The 17049-nt window shown below is 37.1% G+C and overlaps 1 pseudogene; it reads left to right on the top strand.

Annotated features, from left to right (window-relative positions):
* The first annotated feature begins 11214 nt into the window (after nucleotides 1-11214).
* On the top strand, nucleotides 11215-14213 carry LOC113306278 (annotated as a pseudogene).
* The last annotated feature ends 2836 nt before the right edge of the window (nucleotides 14214-17049 follow it).

The raw sequence follows: 17049 nt of genomic DNA, 5'->3' as shown, positions 1-17049 counted from the left end.
CTAGGGATGCTGTGTTTTTTGAAAATGTTTTTCCTTTAAAATCTGACTCTCGTAAGAGAGGTGTTGATCCCCTAGATGTTCCTTCAACCAGTCAGACTTTACCTTTAGAGGAAGATGAAGTAGAATTTGATCTTAGGAGGAGTAAAAGGGCTAGAACCAAAACCTCTTTTGGACCTGACTTCATAACACTAGCAGAGTCTGATCCTCAGACTTATAGAGAAGCCATGACTTCTTCTGAAGCTCCGTGGTGGAAAGAGTCTTCTATTAGTGAAATGGAATCCATCAAAGAAAATGATACATGGGAGATAGTAGATTTACCTCCAGGGTGTAAGGCCATAGGATGTAAATGGATCTTCAGGAGGAAACGTAACATAGATGGAACTATTCAAAAATACAAGGCTAGGTTAGTAGTCAAAGGCTACAAACAAAAGGAAGGTGTAGATTTCTTTGATACTTACTCACCCGTTACGAGAATTACTTCCATTAGGATGTTAATTGCTATAGCCGCGGTTCATAACCTAGAAATACATCAAATGGATGTAAAGACAGCTTTTTACATGGTGAATTAGATGAAGAAATTTACATGGAACAACCTGAGGGCTTTGTAGTGAAAGGTTGTGAAAACAAAGTTTGTAAACTGAAAAAATCTTTGTATGGATTGAAACAAGCACCTAAACAATGGCATGAAAAATTTGATCATGTAATGTTTTCTAGTGGTTTTAGAATCAATGAATCTGACAAGTGTGTATATACTAAGCTTGTAAATGATGCCTGTGTGATTGTATGCTTGTATGTTGATGATATGCTTATACTTGGTACAAACATGGATGTAATTAATTCCACTAAGAACATGCTGAATGAGAACTTTGACATGAAAGACTTAGGCCCTGCAGATGTAATCTTAGGGATGAAAATTAGGAGAAATTCTAACGGTTATAGTCTTAGTCAATCTCACTATGTTGAATCTGTGCTTAGAAAATTCAATCATTTTGATTGTAAACCTGCTTATACTCCGTATGATCCTTGTTGTAAACTCAAAAAGAACAGAGGTAATGGAGTATCACAACTTGAATACTCACGAGTTATAGGAAGTCTGATGTATTTGATGAACTGTACTAGGCCAGACATTGCTTATGCTGTGAGTAGGTTAAGTAGGTATACTTGTAATCCAGGGCAGGAACACTGGGATGCACTTTTTAGAGTGTTGAGGTATTTGAAATACACGTTGACCTTTTGTTTGAATTATGAAAGGTATCCTGCCATCCTTGAGGGATTTTGTGATGCAAACTGGATATCAGACTCAGAGGAGTCTAAGTCTACGAGTGGATATGTTTTCACTCTAGCATGTGGGGCTGTTTCTTGGAAGAGTTCCAAACAGACCTGCATAGCTCGATCCACTATGGAATCTGAGTTTATTGCGCTAGATAAAGCAGGAGAGGAAGCCGCTTGGCTAAGATGCTTTTTAGAAGACATTCCTCTCTGGCATAGGCCTGTGCCAGCTATATCTATACATTGTGATAATCAAGCTTCCATAGCTAAAGCTAAAAACAGCTACTATAGTGGGAAGTCTATACATATAAAGAGAAGACACGATACCCTAAAACAACTAATCTCAAAAGGCGTTATTTCCATTGATTGGGTTAAGTCCAAGGAGAATATCGCGAACCCTTTGACGAAAGGTTTGTCCAAGGAGATAGTTAGTAATGCATCTAAGGGGATGGGGCTTATGCTCATTAAATAAACTTGCCATGAAGGATACTCAACCTTGCTGACTGGAGATCCCAAGATCAAGGTTTCGAATGAGAAACTAATTTGTGGCGGGTCAAGGTAAACACTATCAGAGAATTCATTCTCTGCCCCTTCCCTATGGTGTAGACGTGATAGTGTGACTGCATGTGAGGATGACTTTCTATTAAGTCTTAATGAGTTCTATAGTTTCAATTTTAGATTTAAGTGGGGTGTATCAGTAAACACTCTTGATAGAACTCACCTATCTGAATGTGGAAGTGGGTCGCTTCCTATGAGAAAAGAGCTGATTCTCTAGAGCATTCTGAGAAACGGGATTTGTCCAGGGCCAAAAAGGACAAAACGACACGAACTCGACAGCACCTAGAGAGATATCACGCGTGGTTATTATCGCGGATTACACCAAACGATGGTAGTTCAAGACATCGCGTTCACTGTCCATCAAGTAGTTCCGGCAATTTCTCACTAAGCAAAGGTTCAAGACCTCATGGACACCTCTTGCCTAAGTGGTATTTCTCGCTTTCCGTTTTCTGATTTTTTATCGTTATTTCATTCATGTGGGGGATTGTTAGAGAAAATGAATTTATACAATATTTTGGTTTTTTGGTCTTGGTGGGATTGGAACTTAGGATCTATTGGTCACTAAGGACACTAGCTCATTTTCACTATTTGTGAATGAACCTTTAGTCCCACATAGGGAAAATTAAAGATGATACCTCTCCATAAGTATTGAATTTTTTGATATTAGAGTGGCCCTTGGGTCATTAGAACTTTTGTGCGAGGGAGAGGACTTAGGCAATGGGCTAGTTGGTGCAATCACACATTTTCACACGCGCGCGGTGCTTCGCACCGAAGCACGCACGCCGCCGCCGTCCGGGCGGGCGGGCGGGTCGGGCCGGGTGTGGGTGTGGGTCAAGACTTATATTTTTGGCAAAATTTCGTTTGAATTACCGAATTAATATTTGAAACAAAATAATTCTTTGGGAAACATTATGTTTATGCATGAACGTTTTTATATCAAACTTAAATTTGCATGAACGTTTTATATCAAACATAATGACGCATGAACGTTTCAAATCGATATGAAGTGATGCATGAACGTTTAAAACCGTTGGAAAAAATCTGAATTAATTGAAATTGTTTTAATGCGCGTTTATGAGACCTCTCTCTATTCTCCCCTATATAATGCGATCACTTTCTCTCATTTCGTTTTGTGTCCAGAAGAGCTACTATCCTCTTCTTTTCGTCTTCTCCCCCTGTGTGGTCCTTTATTTTTCATTCCGTGCGCAATCGCTGTTGAGGTCGTAAGAGTGGGCAAGTACTGTAGTGCTAACAGTGCTTGCAACAGGCAGTTTTATCCTGGATACGAACTTGACCACAGGGTATAGGCATCACTCATTCTTGAGGCGTACCGGTCAAATATCGTGTTAAGGACAGCGTGTTGAACACGTGACTCTGTCCTCTGTTTGCAGTCCAATTGAGTGTTTATTTACCTTCCAGAAATTAATCCTTTTATTCTAACATCTTTCTTAAGTGTTTTATTGTTACAGACGCAACATATACATCTCTCCGGAGTCGGATCCAAATAGGAGGTGATCAATAAGATGACACAAAACTTGTACTTGAAGATGTACCTTGTTGTTATTTTCAAATTGAAAAAGCATGGATACCCCAATAAGGATTCCAGTTTGGATGTATCACGGCAAATCCATGTGTATTATTATTTTTTTGCAGAAATTGGGTCAATTGTCCGAATATTATTTAAACATGGTTAAAATGGACGAGTAAAAATTAATACGGGTAAAATGGACAGCAGAAAAATAGTAAGAATGCAACTGGATTCATGCTGACTTAAACTTCAAAAATAGTGAGGATGAAACTGGATGCATCCTAATGTAAATTAAAAATAAGAAAAAGTATTTGAAAATGGGCAGGATGAAACTGTTTACATCCTAAATATTTTTACAATCCCGTCCATTTAAACAGTATCAAATTTTACATGTCTTTTTCACCCAGAAATTTTTGATTTTAGTCTTTTTAACCAAATTTGTGTATTTTTTTTTACTCAGTATGTGTACTATATTTTTTTTTTACAATATCAGAGTTCAATATATAACATTCAATCAACTTAAAAAATTTCTGTGATATAGCTCTTGGAACATAGGCAAACTTCTTGATTAGCAAGTAGAATAAGCATGAAACCTCAATTAGATTTGGAATGTTTCTCATTTCTAATTCTTGTATCATTTTGAACTTTTTTTTCTCTTTTTTTTTTGTCACGATCTGTATCATTTTGAACTTGCTAGCTCTAGTTCCACCTTGTTATTAATTCAATGCAGATTCTTGCGCACACCTCCATTATATTGGTCCGCCCCTAGACGCTCCATTTGTCCAATAACCCTTTTGCTCTAGACCTGTATCATTTATTACGTCAGTGCTGCTGAATAATAAATGAAGACCTGTACCATAGGCGTAACTGGAAAAGAAATACAGCGACTGCAGTAATGTTGTACAATGTTATCCGGAAGGTGGTATAATCGAGGGAGGGATTTAAATCGAAATTTTTATTTGTTCCTATGGTTGGATCGTCCCGTTTGGCTCAGTTGGCGAGTACTACCAATGTGAACACAACATAAAAATGGAGAATCTATACCAAAAAAACCAACAGGTGGAAAATCATTTGAAGGTAAGTGCATTACTTAGAGTCCAAGGGAGTAAAAAAAGATGAAAAATAAAAACATCTTTAGTGAAATTGATGAAAAACATAAAAGCGACAAAACAACGGCTGACAGAGAACTTGGGAAGCTAGGATGCTAAGGAGAACAGCAAAATGAGAACCTAGACAGGGTAAGAGAAATTCTGCAAAAAAAAAAAAAGAAGAAGAAGAAATAGGTGCAAGGTGGATTAGTCACTCTACGTAGCTTGTCGTTGTTTTATTTGTGTTTTTTTGATGTGCTGGGAGACATTTTGTCTTGGGGTTATTTGTGATGCCTTGCTTTTTCTTAGGCCTTGGTGCACCCAGTGTAGGGCTGCACATACTCCGGTGCGGACCGGTTCTCTTATGGAACCGGTGTCTGTACTTGGTGTTGACCGGTACCTCTTTTTGAGTACCGGTACCTGTACTTGTACCTGGAGTTGTACCTGTACCGCCGGTACCGGTCCGGTACAAGACCGGTACCGGTTTTTTTACCCGGAAAACGTTACAAATTAATACTAAGTTATACAACATTTCCATATGATCAATGTATCCAAAATAAGTTCAGGTTGCATACATACTTAAGTTCAACATTTCCATAACTTCAAAACAACAATCCAAATAATTTCAGTTTGCTAAAAGTAAAAAACAACATTTCCACAACTATAAGTCTGTCTACGACAAGTCGATAACGATAAGAAATGAAATGTGAATCATGTGATCATTGCAAACGAAAATGGATGGTTGCAAAGCCTGCACTTGCAATTTGCAATCCTAGCCTGCATTCATTTCCATAAATTACATAGTAGTAATGAGAATTTGGTATAGAAATGAATCCAAATTATGTTTCAACAAGGACAACAAGAAAGATAAAGAAAGTTACCAACCTTCCATTTCTTAGCAAGGAGCCAAGAATAAACTTCAAGCTTTAGGAAATTCTCAATTATGACTGCAACATGCAAAAAAAAATAAACAAGAAGAAATAATTAAAATTCAGTCAATACAATAAAAGTAATTACTATTAAAGAAAACAAAAAGAAGAAAAACCTAAATAAGTACCTGCCGCATCTTCACCATCATCATCAGGTACATAATCACATAGTAGATCAAGAGCCAGGGTTTTTGTAAATAACTTTGTGTACAGAGCAATGCCTCAACTGTCTTTGTAGACATAGAAGCTCTCCATGGAGTAAGCACGCGCTTTCCGGTGCTAAAGCTGATTCAGAGGATACTGAAGACACAGGCAAGGCTAATATATCTCTTGCAATGTAGGACAGTACCTTATACCTGTTTGCATTAGCCTGCCACCAAGCCAATATGTCAAAGTCATCATCTTGATCTACTTCACGCATTTTTCCATCCATCATCACATCTGTCAAGTACCTACTAATCGAATTGTTCTCCTTTTTCTGTTCTTCTTCAACACAACTTGGGTTGTCCCAATGCTGTCTCTTCCTTGATTGAATTCTTGATTTCAACCCTTGAGATGGCGTGCTAACTGAACTGGCAACTACCGAAGCAACACTAGATGACCCTTCCTCATGAGTTGAATACACTGAACTATAATCATCAAAGAGTTCCTGAAATTCTAATTTCACCTTTCTCATGATTCTTTGAACCTCCCACAAATTGTTCTCAAACAAACAGTTAAGAGTAAATTCTAGCCCCTTTAGTTTCTCTCTTGGATCCAACAATTGAGCAAAAAACATAACAGGATTCATTTTCTCGTACACACCCCAATACTTATTGTACTTGGCAAACATAAGACGAGACATACGTGAAATAAATGGATCTGATGCTACATTTCTCTAAATTCAATTAATTGTTCATGGATGAATACCAACTCCCATAAGAAAGAATGAGTAGTGACTTGTGTAGAAGCAGAAAAATTTACAGTTGCATCGAAGAATACCTTTAAACACTTCACAAGACCTCTAGCATAAGCCCAATCTTCTGCATAAGGAGCATGAGTCTTTACTTTCTTTTCTCTTCTTCTTATTTACCTCTTCTTCCATATCCTCAACCTCTTCATCTTCTTCCATATCCTCAACCACTTCTTCCAAGATATCATCACTAGCTATAGCTTCCTCAATATCAGCATCACTTGGTAAAACAGATTCCTTGTCTTGCTCAAAATAAACCTCTCTTGAAAGTCCTTATCAATCTGTGCTAACATTGCAAAAACTTTTCATATCTTTGAGCAGCTTCTAACATCAAGAAAAATTAGTCAACTCATAAGATGCATGTGACAAATTCCAAAATAAATTAATGATGTGAAATGAGAATGTTACATGTAAATATTTAGCTCTGATTGGTGATCTTGTCCAGCTAGTAACAACTTGCTTCAGATGATCCATAGCTACTGTGTTGGCGCTGACATTGTCTAGAGTGACACCAAACACATCTTTTAGACCCCAATCTTCCAAACAATCCACCAACTTCTCACCGATTGCAATACCTGTGTGACCTTCAACTTGACAAAATGAGTATTCTCTTCTGCAGTTTCCAGTCCTGATCAATGTAGTGAGCGGTTACACAAATATAATTAAAATTATTTGGTGATGTCCATGTGTCAGTTGTCAAAGATATCCTCTGCTTAGATGTCAAGAAGTAAGTTTTTAGGTTATTCTTCTCTTCTACATACATCTTTAACATATCCCTATAAATTGTCATACGTCCTGGAACCTTGAACCTAGGTTGTGCCTCTTGCATCAATGCCACAAAGCCTGACCCTTCTACTTTTCTAAAAGGAATTTCATCCTTAATTATCCACTCAACAAGACGCCTTCTTAACCTATCATAATTGTAAGTATGAGCAATAAGTTTACCATCCTGACCTGGTTTTGGGGGTGGCATCAACAGAGATGGTTGTTTCCTTTTCTTTCTTCCTGTTAGGATTCTTTAGACATCTATTCAAATGCTTTCGCAATCCAGAAGTGCCATTATTGTCATTGTGAGCTTTGTATTTATTGTGGCAATAACGGCATTCAGCCCATTCATCATCTATCCTAGTCATTTCCAACCAAACAGATGATCTCACTCTGCCGTGCTTCTTTTTGCTATCACCAACTTCAACTGCTTCAGCTCTGCCTTTACTTGTTGGAGTTGCAGTTTCAGATTCATTTGTGTGAGATGCAGCTTGAGAGGATGATCCAACTTCTGTTTGTTGAGTTGTACTTGTAGTTGGAGTTGCAGTTTCATTTGTAGTTGGAGTTGCAGTTGATGTGGTCATCTAACAAACATAAAACAGAACCAATTACATTCAGATTATACCAACATTCATTATAGAGTATTAGAAACAAATAATAATCAACCAATGGTATTATATATATGGTCATCTAGCAATGCAGTTAATGATGACTGAGCACTATGATGACTGAAAGAGTTCAAGTAATCTTTCACACTTCTTATTTTAAGGTTCAAGTAATCTATCAATCAGATTTAGGAGCCCTATATCTTGTTAGCTGAGCACTATGATGACTGAAAGAACTCATCATTTCCCCACTCATATCCCTGACTACAACGAAGATGACTGAAAGAGTAAAATTAATGAAATACAAGCTAGTTTACATACTCTGAAGTACTTTAAGTCTTTAATGGGTATTTTGTAACACCTGCTGCCCTGAAACAAATCACGATCCTTAAGCGTTCAGCGGTTCAGCCTGAAATTCATTTATAGTTAAAGAGGAAATTAACAAGTAAGTAAATTTGCACAAGAAACAGTAGTCAGTAAAGGTTCAAGTAAATTTAACAAGGAATAGATAAACTGCATTGTGATCCATATCAATATGCACTGAACTCTTATTGGTGGTTATCGACCATTAACCCCAAATTTGAGTAGCATCAACAGGTGTTTAACCTGCTGGCACGGCGAAAAGACATCTCTATGTTTATGTGGTGAACCAAATGTAATTTTTAGTCACACCTACTCCGTAAATTAGGAATAACCTTATTCGATTCCTTAATTATTGAAAACAAAAGAAAAAAGGAACAAAAAAATACATGGAGACCTACATATGTATTGTTATAGTTATATATCATTATTCGTTACCGATTAATCAATGTAAAATGCTTCTTCTAATTTTAGGAATCAATTAAAATCAAAAATTTCTTATTTCATCGAAAGAGAGTAGTAATGTATATGTTGTTGAAGATGAATCTGTTAATTTCATCTTAAGAGTTATTTGTTTCGGTGGATAAAAAGAATACAAGATGTGCATACTCTGAAGTACTTTAAGTCTTTAATGGGTATTTTGTAACACCTGCTGCCCTGAAAGTAACAAATCACGATCCTTAAGCGTTCAGCGGTTCAGCCTGAAATTCATTTATAGTTAAAGAGGAAATTAACAAGTAAGTAAATTTGCACAAGAAACAGTAGTCAGTAAAGGTTCAAGTAAATTTAACAAGGAATAGATAAACTGCATTGTGATCCATATCAATATGCACTGAACTCTTATTGCTTGTTTCTTTATATAAGAGTTGAGTAAAAATTGAGCTTACCACAAGCCATTGTGCAGTACTTGAGAACCCCAAAAATCTAATTCTTCCTTCTTCTCTGCTTTGGCCTTTGGACTAATCTTCTCAATATCTGAAAAAAAAAAAATACAAACGAACTTAGAACATAAAACTGAAATTAGAAAAGGAATTCTACTGAGAGACAATCAGACAAACCAAAACAAAATAAAATGAAAAAATAAACCCTAAAAAAATCAATACAACCAGATATACAGTAACCCTAAAAAAATCAATACAATCAAAACTCGGATCATAAAACTGAAATTAGAACCATACCCATGATTTTAACTTCATAAAATCAAAAAGTTTGCTAGAGATTATGTCAAAAAAATCAATATTCAATACGAAAATCAATGTACAATCAAACGATTCAAAGTTTCAAAGCCTAAGGAGAAGAATACTGACCTGAATCCTGATAGAGATGGTGATCCACTGATATTACTGATATTCAATCTCGATTCAAACCCTAAGAGAATCGAGAAACTGATGCTGCCGCTGAGTGAGAAGAAGAGACGAAGAAGAAAGAACTGAAGAATGCTTCTTCATTTTCTTTTGTTCTCGACATCCTATATAGATCTCAACGGCTAGGATTAAAAACCTAGATAGATCTCAACGGCTAATAACAGCCGGTACAAATGGTCCGGTTCAAGTACGGTTCTCCCCAAGAACCGGTGTCTGTACCGGTCTAGTCCGGTTCTCAAATTTCAGAACCGGTGTCTGTACCGGTCAAGCCGGTTCCGGTTCGGTACAAGTCCGGTTTTTCCGGTTCTACTCCGGTTCAGGTCGTGTAGACCGGTTCTTGTGCAGCCCTAACCCAGTGTGCCTCTTCTTTTGTACCTTCTGTTTTTCATTTTAATAAAATTTTAACTTTTATCCGTCAAAAAAACATAAAAGTGGAGAAGACGTCCTAGGACTTTAGACAATCTCATGAGTATACCCAGATTACGTGTACTGTATAGAAAACCAGCAAGGTCCATAGGTTTGACTACAGAAGTCACCGCTAGCACTCGCATCCTATCTTGTAAGCATAACATTACGGAAGGTAATTCAGATTCTAGTAAAGTTTGTTGGAAAAAAATGGGTTTCACAAAGGATGAATGACACAGAAAAGAAAGTGTTGCACTCCAAAACTTTCAAGGCTTGTATAAATTTCTTTTAGACAAATATTTCTACCCTCCCAATAACAATTGGCGATTACAACAGGTATGCGAAATATTGCCTTCAGGATACAATGAAAGCCCTGCAACGAAAACTGAATTCAAGGTTTGTACCCCTTGATTCAATCAAGAACACACAAAGAGATTTCTGATTTCTGATGATGCTTTTTGAAACAGAGAAAACAGATTGATTTTTCTTATGTGTTAAACGAAACTGGGAGAAGCTATTTATAAAGGGTTTTGCACCTGTTGGGAATAAGTTTTTTATTCGCCAACAGGTTTCTATTCACGAAACGTCAGGTTCCTTCATCAACAGACATCAATGGTGTCTTTTGGATTCGAAATTTTCGAACAGGCTTTTATCGGCCAAATAAAACCTTCAGTTCAAAAAACCAGGACCCCCCTTTGGTTAGCGGCGTTGAAAATATTCCAACAAAGTTTAGACGGCACGAACACGGGACTACAAGGTAAACAGTTGCTGGAGCCATGGAGGAATTTTTATTCCAAAGAATTGATGGATCCATCCCATGCCGTATTCAGTGAGGAAGACGATGGGAATCCACTGTCCCGTCCAAATCTTGAATCGCTTTATTTCTGTGGTTTGCTTCTGCTTTTGAGTTTTTGCTTCTTCACAGGTCTTGCTTGACTCTTATCTAGTTGCACGGGTGACAGAGGATAATTCGTGTAGAAAACGCTCATGACATCTTGTTCTCTTTTGTCTCAATTTTATTTTCCATGCATTTTCGTCCAGTAATCTTGCTCGACTCTAATCTAGTGTCTCTCTCTAGGACAACGTCTGTTTGTATACCGGAAATTTTGTGGATGTGATCATCTCTACATTCTACATTGTATGATTATATATATATATATATATATATGAACACTCGATGAGCCTGAGATATATCATCCACCTTGTGTGTCATAAGCTTTTCATCAAATATTAAGCGCAAAAATGAAGTTTAATAAGAGGAGCTTCATATTTATCATTTCTGTCACCCTTCTTTCATTCTCCATGAATTATCTACCTACATCACAATATCTCATAGCCGAAACTGATCGATTAGCTTTACTTGCCTTTAAAAGAAAAATATAAAAGATCCTATGGAAGCACTAACTTCGTGGAATGAATCGTCTCACTGCAGCAATTGGACAGGAATTACATGCAGTCGCCGGCATCCAAGCAGGGTCGTAGGCTTGGATCTAGAATCCATGAGTTTGGAAGGTCCAATATCACCATATATAGGAAATCTTTCTTTCTTAAAATATTTCAACTTGTATGATAATCACTTCACAGGAGGAATTCCGCAAGAAATTGGTTATCTATCTCGACTTCAAGTTCTTTGGTTGACAAATAATACACTTACAGGAGAAATTCCTAGGAACCTATCCTGTTGTAAAAGTCTCCAGATTTTAGCATTAACACAGAATGATATGGTAGGAGGAATTCCTGTCGAGCTTGGTTCCTTATCTATGCTTGAAACGTTATACCTCGGAGTGAACAACTTCGAAGGAACCATCCCGGTTTCACTTTCAAACCTTTCCTTTCTCACTCAATTGGGTATGGGATACAACAATTTACAAGGTAACATTCCATCCGAGCTTGGCCAGTTATCAAGATTATCTTTTTTTTAGTATCACAGCAAATAACTTTTCAGGAACCATTCCACCCCAAATTTTTAACATCTCTTCGATCACTGAATTTTATGTGACTTCTAATAAACTCCATGGATCCATTCCACCCTATATCGGAAATACTTTCCCTAGACTCGAAGAATTTGGTATAGGTGGAAATAGATTTTCCGGTGTGTTACCTTATACGATATCTAATCTTTCCAAATTGTCTGTGTTTGATGTCGGTCAAAATCAGTTTACTGGACCTGTACCTAAACTGGGTACCTTGCACGGTCTCATCAAAGCAAATTTTGAAGATAATCATCTTGGAGGTGTTGAAGTAGATGACCTTAGCTTTTTTAATTCATTATCAAATTGCAGTCAGTTAGAAATATTTTCTGTATCTTACAATAGTTTATCAGGCCAGCTGCCAGCTTCCATAGCAAACCTCTCGACAAAGCTTACCATGTTGTACCTGGGGAGAAATAATATATTTGGTGAAATTCCTCCTGGAATTGAGAACCTTGTAAACCTAAACGGATTAGGCATGGAAAATAACCAGTTAACTGGAAGTATTCCTGTTTCCATAGGAAAACTTCCCAAATTAATATTTTTAAATTAATTTTGGTAAAAATAGATTGCAAGGTGGAATTTCGTGAAACTGCCGTAAACTGCTAGGATTGGACCTTTCTGAAAATCAACTTACCGGTACTATACCAAAACAACTCATTGGTCTTTCTTCCCTGTCAGCTATGGTCTTATCTTCAAATCACTTAACTGGTGAACTGTCTTCAGAGATCGGTAACTTGGTAAAGATTGTCTACCTCGACTTATCAAATAATAAAATATCTGGGAATATTCCAAGTTCTATCAAGAATTGCCTTGGTTTACAAATTCTTTAACTAGATGACAACTTACTCGAAGGGGTCATTCCTCCATCCTTACAAAGTTTAACGGGAATTCAGTACTTGGGCCTCTCAGGCATTAACTTGTCTGGTCAAATTCCAGAATATTTTCAGTCTTTTGTTTCCATCGTCTATCTGAATTTGTCTTCAAATGACTTGGAAGGCGAAGTACCAAAGCTAGGTGTTTTTAAGAATATCAGTGCATTCTCAGTCGACCGAAACGATAAGCTCTGTGGAGGAATTCCCATACTGCGGCTACCGAGTTGCCCGAGACCTGGTTCCAAAAAGCAAAGCAAGCAACTCCATCTCAAGAGACTCCTAATAATAATAGGAGTTGTTATATTTGTTATTTTCCTGGGTTCCTTTGTCATATGGTTCTGGAGGAGAAAAAAAGCAATCAACTCTTCGTCTTTAAGAACTCCCGTGGATGATAAATTTCTAAAGGTCTCATACAAAGACCTTCTTAAAGCAACTGATGGATTCTCCTCTGAAAATTTAGTAGGAGTTGGAAGTTACGGATCTGTTTACAAAGGCTTATTAATACTAAGCCAGGAGAGAACTACAATTGTTGCAGTGAAAGTACTAGATCTCCAGAGACGGGGAGCTTCGAAAAGTTTCATGGCTGAATGTGAAGCAATGCGAAGCATTCGGCATCGAAATCTCGTGAAGACGTTGACTTCATGTTCTAGTATTGATTTTAAAGGAAATGAATTCATCATCATTGTCAGACACCAATAGTTCATTGTGATCTAAAGCCAAGCAATGTTTTACTTGATGATGACATGAACGGTCATGTTGGCGATTTCGGATTGGCAAAGTTTCTTGGCAAAGTCATCATTAATGTTGAAACGAAACACCATACAAACAGTACTTCAGTCGGGATAAGGGGCTCGATTGGTTATGCTGCTCCAGGTAAAAGAAAAAAATCTCCCATTTAGGCAAGCTTGTGCATAGTATAGGGTTCCAACATTTTGTCAAATGTGTAATACTTTATTTTCTTATTGGCATATGCAGAGTATGGAATGGGTAGCGATGTCTCGACCAGTGGAGACATATACAGTTACGGGATCTTGGTACTAGAGATGATTACTGGAAGGAGGTCTACAGATATCATGTTCACGGATGGCTTAAACCTGCATACTTCTGCTAAGACTGCTCTTCTTACAGACCGAGTAATGGAAATTATCGATCCTACACTACTTGTTCCTGTTCGTCTTGAAGATGGTGATGGAAACATAAACGAAATTCAAGTTAATACTGAGACTACGGCCAAGTTACGCGACGCTTTGACAGGGATTATCAACCTTGGCATTATGTGTTCAATTGTAACTCCCAAAGAACGGATGGATATGGCGCATGTCGCGAAAGAACTGCAATCAATTAAGAATATACATCTCTCCAGAGTCGGATCCGAATAGGCAATCAATAAGATGAGATAAAACTTGTACTTGAAGACTACCTTGTAGTTGTTTTCCATTTCGGAACTTCGGATGCACAATAAATCCAAGTGTACTATGTATTTTCAAAGATCAGAGTTCAATATATAACATTCAATAAAACTTCAAAATCAAATTTTTTGTTTTTTCTTTGTGCTTGGGTTTGTTCTTTCCTGCTAGTCTTCTGGCTTTTTTATCCATGTCTGTTTGCTCGGTGGTTAGCTTCTGTTTTGGCTGCTAATCTTACCAATATATCCTTTCATAATCATACCTGGGTCATCAATCATAATACTAGTGGATAACAAAAATTCATCGGCGAAGAATACATAAAGCACATCACGCACGAGATATGCAAACGGGCTTTAAGTGAAAAGCCTCCGGAATCGTCTAATATGTCATTCGATTATGCTTTTGTTGATGTTACTGCGGCCAAAGATCATCCAAATGGTTGGCATAATGCGCATAGAAGGTTTTCTGGAATAATTTGTTTTAGTATCATTTTCATTTTTGGGTACTGTTCATATTTGTTTTTCCGCCTTGTAATATTGAACCTGCAAGCTCTTGTCCTCCTTGTTATCGACTCAATGCAGATTTCTGTAATGGCAACTGCAAGATGAAACTTAGCTTATATAAAGACAACTCTCTTTATTGATGTTTAGAAAATCTCTCAAAACTAAACACAAGCTCTAATCTTGCTCATATGATCAGCCACAACTTTGGTGATCATATATATATACAGAACTATGAATTCCTTTTCCTAGTCCTATTACCTTATTACATGTCTTTCCTTTTCTTAGAACTAGATGACTTCTAATTCTCTTAGGATTACATCAATTTCCTAATCTTGTCCTAACCAACTTGTTAGTGACTTCTATGTTGAAGTTAATCCAACATTCTCCCCCTTAAGCTTCAACTGTGCTTGTGAAAAATCTTGTACGTATGATGGTGCTCTCGTCTCCCATGGCTCGGTGTAGACAAGCTCTGATACCAATTAATGAAAACTGCAAGATGAAACTTAGCTTATATAAAGACAACTCTTTTTATTGATGTTTAGAAAATCTCTCAAAACTAAACACAAGCTCTAATCTTGCTCATATGATCAACTACAACTTTGGTGATCATATATATATAGAACTATGAATTCCTTTTCCTAGTCCTATTACCTTATTACATGTCTTTCCTTTTCTTAGAACTAGATGACTTCTAATTCCCTTAGGATTACATCAATTTCCTAATCTTGTCCTAACCAGCTTGTTAGTGACTTCTATGTTGAAGTTTAACCAACATTCTCCCCGTTAAGCTTCAACCTTACCCGTGACATATCTTGTACTCCAATCAATTGTCTCATTTCTTCAAACTTGATCCGAGCTAATGCCTTTGTCAATATATCTGCTTTCTGCTCAGTTCCTGGTATGTGTTCAACGTTGATGATCTTCTTCTCGATACATTCTCGTATGAAATAATACCTTTTGTGAATGTGTTTTGTCTTTCCATGAAACACTGGATTTTTAGTGAGTGCAATTGCAGACTTATTATCAATCTTGATGAGAACTTTTTCAGGTTCTCTTCCTTTGATTTCACCCAACAGTTCTTGAAGCCATATTGATTGTTTACCTGCTTCTGTTGCATCCATAAACTCAGCTTCACAGGATGAGAGGGCAACAATGTCTTGCTTCTGTGAACACCATGTAATAGGTGCTTCTCCTAGATAAAATATATGACCAGTTGTACCTTTTCCATCATCTTGGTCAATATTATGACTGTTGTCACTATAACCAACAATTCCTTTTAATCCTTCTCGCCCATACTTCAATCCATAGCTGATTGTTCCTCTTAGATATCTCAATATCTGCTTTATTGCATCACCATGAGACTTGCGTGGACTCTGCATATAACGGCTTTCTACTCCCACAGAGAGAGCCAAGTCTGGTCTTGTGTGTAACAAGTATCTAAGGCATCCAACATTTCTTCTATAACTCGTTGGATCAATCTCAGCTTCTTCTTGTGCCTTTGAAACTTTAAGTCCAAACTCCATTGGTATCTTAGTTGGATTACAAGTTTCACGTCCTACTTCTTTCAGAATTCTCCTTGCATAAGCTTCTTGTTTAATCTGAATCCCATCTACTCCTTGATGGACTTCTATGCCAAGGTAATAAGTGAGTTTTCCGAGGTCTGACATCTCAAACTTTGATGACATTTCTCTCTTGAACTCATTGATCACCTTAAGGGAGTTGCCAGTCAAAAATAGATCATCTACATAGACTGCAATCACAAGAAGCGTTCCCTTTTCTTCTCTTCTGTATACTGATGTTTCTTTAGAGCACTTAACAAATCTGATTTCTCTTAAGATTTGATCTAACTTTGTATTCCAGGCTCGAGGAGCTTGTCTTAGACCATATAGAGATTTTGATAACTTATAAACCTTATGCTCTTGTCCTTTTACTTCAAAACCTTCTGGTTGTTCAACATACACATCTTCTCGCAATTCACCATGTAAGAATGATGTCTTAACGTCTAAGTGGTGAATTTCCCATGAGTTTGATGCTTCTTCTGCTATTAAGATATGAATTGTCTCTAGTCTAGAAACTGGTGCGAAAACTTCATCAAAGTCTATGCATGATTCTTGAACGTATCCCTTAGCTACAATTCTTGCCTTATATTTGTTGACAGTACCATCAGCATTCCGTTTTATTTTGAAAATCCACTTAAGACCAATCACTTTTACCCCACCTGGATTATCAACTAGAAACCAAGTCTTGTTTCTGTTGATTGAGATAATTTCTTCTCTACATGCTTGTGTCCATTTAGTCGAGACCTTTGCTTCCTGAAAATTCCTTGGTTCATCATTAACAGAAAGTAGCATAATCTCAGATTCTTCTGCAGCTTGAAGAACATAATTGATTAGAGATTTTTCGTGGTTGTAGATAGTGAAGGTTCAAACTCTCGGTTTGTGAAGGATAATTTTTTTTATACTTAATAAAAAT

The sequence above is a fragment of the Papaver somniferum genome, chromosome 8, assembly GCF_003573695.1.
Source record: "Papaver somniferum cultivar HN1 chromosome 8, ASM357369v1, whole genome shotgun sequence".
Taxonomy (NCBI): domain Eukaryota; kingdom Viridiplantae; phylum Streptophyta; class Magnoliopsida; order Ranunculales; family Papaveraceae; genus Papaver; species Papaver somniferum.
This window is presented reverse-complemented; position numbering and strand designations above follow the sequence as displayed.